The 2604-nt window shown below is 45.2% G+C and overlaps 1 long non-coding RNA gene across 1 annotated transcript in view; it reads left to right on the forward strand.

The window, feature by feature from the left end:
- Positions 1-137: 137 nt before the first annotated feature.
- The window catches only part of LOC105293008, a 13024-nt gene continuing 10557 nt past the window's right edge, over positions 138-2604 (forward strand). Inside the window, exon 1 of the long non-coding RNA XR_002780712.1 lies at positions 138-634. This is a non-coding gene — a long non-coding RNA (uncharacterized LOC105293008). The remainder of the gene's footprint in view (positions 635-2604) is intronic.

The following is a 2604-nucleotide window of genomic DNA, read 5'->3' on the forward strand; positions in this document are numbered from 1 at the left end:
GGGGCGGCACGGCAGAGGCCATGGCCCGTGCACCGGCGGCCGCAGCCTCGAGCTCCTCTCGCCGTCAGGAGTGGAGCGCACGCAGCTGCCGGCGCCGGGCTGTGACTGCCGCGGGGCCCGGGAGCCGGAGGCGGGAGGAGCGCGGGAGGGCGCCCCGGATTGGCTGCGCTCCCTTCGCCCGCTTTCACCTCGCCTCCTCTAATTCGCGACGCGCGAGCGGAAACAGGGACGCGCTCGCTACGCCGCTAAAGTGGGGTCCGCGGACCAGGCGGGCGCGCGGTCTGAGAGTTTCGCGCCTAATTTCTGTAGTGGCCTTCGTCTAGTCCAGCTTGGCAGGGACCGCTCCTGAAGCAAAGATGCTGCAACACATTCTTGCGCTGTGATTGGCTGTGAGACTTTGTCATTCGTTTGTCCTTCGAGTGCATCACTGGTGCCAGGACAGCAGGCCCCTGATGTGACTGTCTCGACCCCAGCACTTCCACCCTGAGCTGGGAGAGTGGGGTCCCTGCCACACGCCCTGGTGACAAAAGGACAGGGTTGCCTATTTATCTACATCGGGATTCGGGGGAAGACAGGACTATTCCTCCGCTGGGCCACAACAGCGTGATGGAAACGCAATGCGGAGAATTCGCAGGTATAGCGCGGCCAAAGCCGCGAGAAGGATGGGCAGGGCGTGGTGGTGGGTGGGGTGATGGAGCGGAGATCTTAGCACTGGCCGCCGCCAGGGAAACCTCTCAACCCGAGAGTGAAAGCGGGGGCGGGGGCGCGGTAAAGCAGAAGACCTAATCCAGGAATTTGCTTGGAGAATTTGAGTAGCTAATAATCTGAAAAGAAAATTAATTGGGTGAGGAGAGATGACAATATTATTATCGGTATGAGACCAAACCTGAAATGCTGAGGTTGAGATATTATATATAAATACGTGAATTGTATAATGATTTTAAGACAGAGTCCTATAATCTTCCATCATGATGGCTCCTGGGTGCGTCCCTTTTCCCTCTTCTACAGGCTAAATCCTCTGGTTCCCCTTTTGTTAGGTTGACACAGAATTGTCAGTATTTGACTTTTTTTTTTTTTTTTTTTTACTACTGAAAGGTACGTTTCGTATGAATCAACTTAGCTGATCATAACAAACAAATCGGTTTGTTTCCTGATTTCCGATTTTTATTCTACTGCACACACTAAAAGTTTGCCCACCATGCTGTACTTAGGAAGGTGCGACCAAAGCATACTGAGTCCTTTCTATTCGTTCTCTCATCCACTCTATTTTTTTTTTCTGTAGACAGTGATGCCAGTAGACTATGCTAGCTTTCAAGTCTACTCTGTTCTAGTATCATTTTTGCCATGTTCTTTGTAAGTTATTTTAAAACACATCTATTTTCTATAATTAACCATTAATTTTTAGATTACTTTTCTCATTGTTGAATTTAGAGAATTTTTAAAGTTTAAACTGTACTCGTTTGCAGATACAATCTTCAGTGTGTCTCTGATTCTCTTTGTAGCCTTGCTCTCTAAAATAATAGCCACTAACATTGGTCCTTACAAACAACTTGAAATCACCAAGGCTTTTCAAATAGTTGAAGATGCGACTAATTTAACAACCCTAACAGACACCCTCTTGTACAGGATACAATTGCATTCACAGCATTTTCCAAAATATTCTATTTCATTAGGTTAACAGGTCTGTGATGCAGACAGGAAGTGTTACGGGCTAAATTGTGTTCCCCCAAAATTTGTATGTGGAAGTCCTAATCCCTAGTACCTCAGAATGTGACTGCATTTGGAGACGGAGTCTTCAAAGATGTAATTAAGGTAAAATGAAGTCATACGAGTGGACCTTAATTCAAAATAACTGGTGTCCTTATAAGAGGAGATTAGGACACAGACGTGTGCACAGAGAGGCGACCATGTGAGGACACAGTGATAAAGTGGCCATCTGCAAGCCAAGGAGAAAGGCCTCAGGAGACACTAATCCCTGATCGTGGACTACCAGCCTCCAAAACTGTGAGGAAATAAATTTGTGTTTAAGCCACCCCAGTCTGTAGTAATTTGTCATGGCAGCTGTAGCAGACTAAAACAGGAAGCTATGTTTTTAATAATACCATGGATAAACTACTTTAAACATGAAGCACATAGCTCATCCCATGCTTCTTTGGGATGAATTTCCCCAGATTTTATTCAGGGCTTTCTTGGTAGAAACAGGAATACTTTCTGCTCCATCCCTTCCTGTTTTAAATAGGAGAATAATATAATCAGCAGCAGCAGTAAAAGAAGAGAATACTGAAAGATCTTTGGGGCGGAGAGGAAAAGGAAGACAAGGAGAGCATTAAGGAAAAAAATCATGTTTTATTGACTCCCCAAAGATCATTTTTAAACCACTCATTTTCCCACTGAAATCCTTCTTGCTGTTCATGGATTTTGGCCAGAATTGTTGGTAACAGTATATCCAAAACATCTAAGTACTTATTATTTTGTTATCAAGAGTGGTATTACATTACACCCATCCAGAGTCAGTGAGCATGAACAGAGAGGGCTTATGGCTTAAGAAGAGTTTGAAGAATGCTAATTAAGAGAGAAAATAAAAGTGCTATTTAGACTATTAAC

This window comes from Pteropus vampyrus, unplaced genomic scaffold, assembly GCF_000151845.1.
Source record: "Pteropus vampyrus isolate Shadow unplaced genomic scaffold, Pvam_2.0 Scaffold67, whole genome shotgun sequence".
NCBI lineage: Eukaryota > Metazoa > Chordata > Mammalia > Chiroptera > Pteropodidae > Pteropus > Pteropus vampyrus.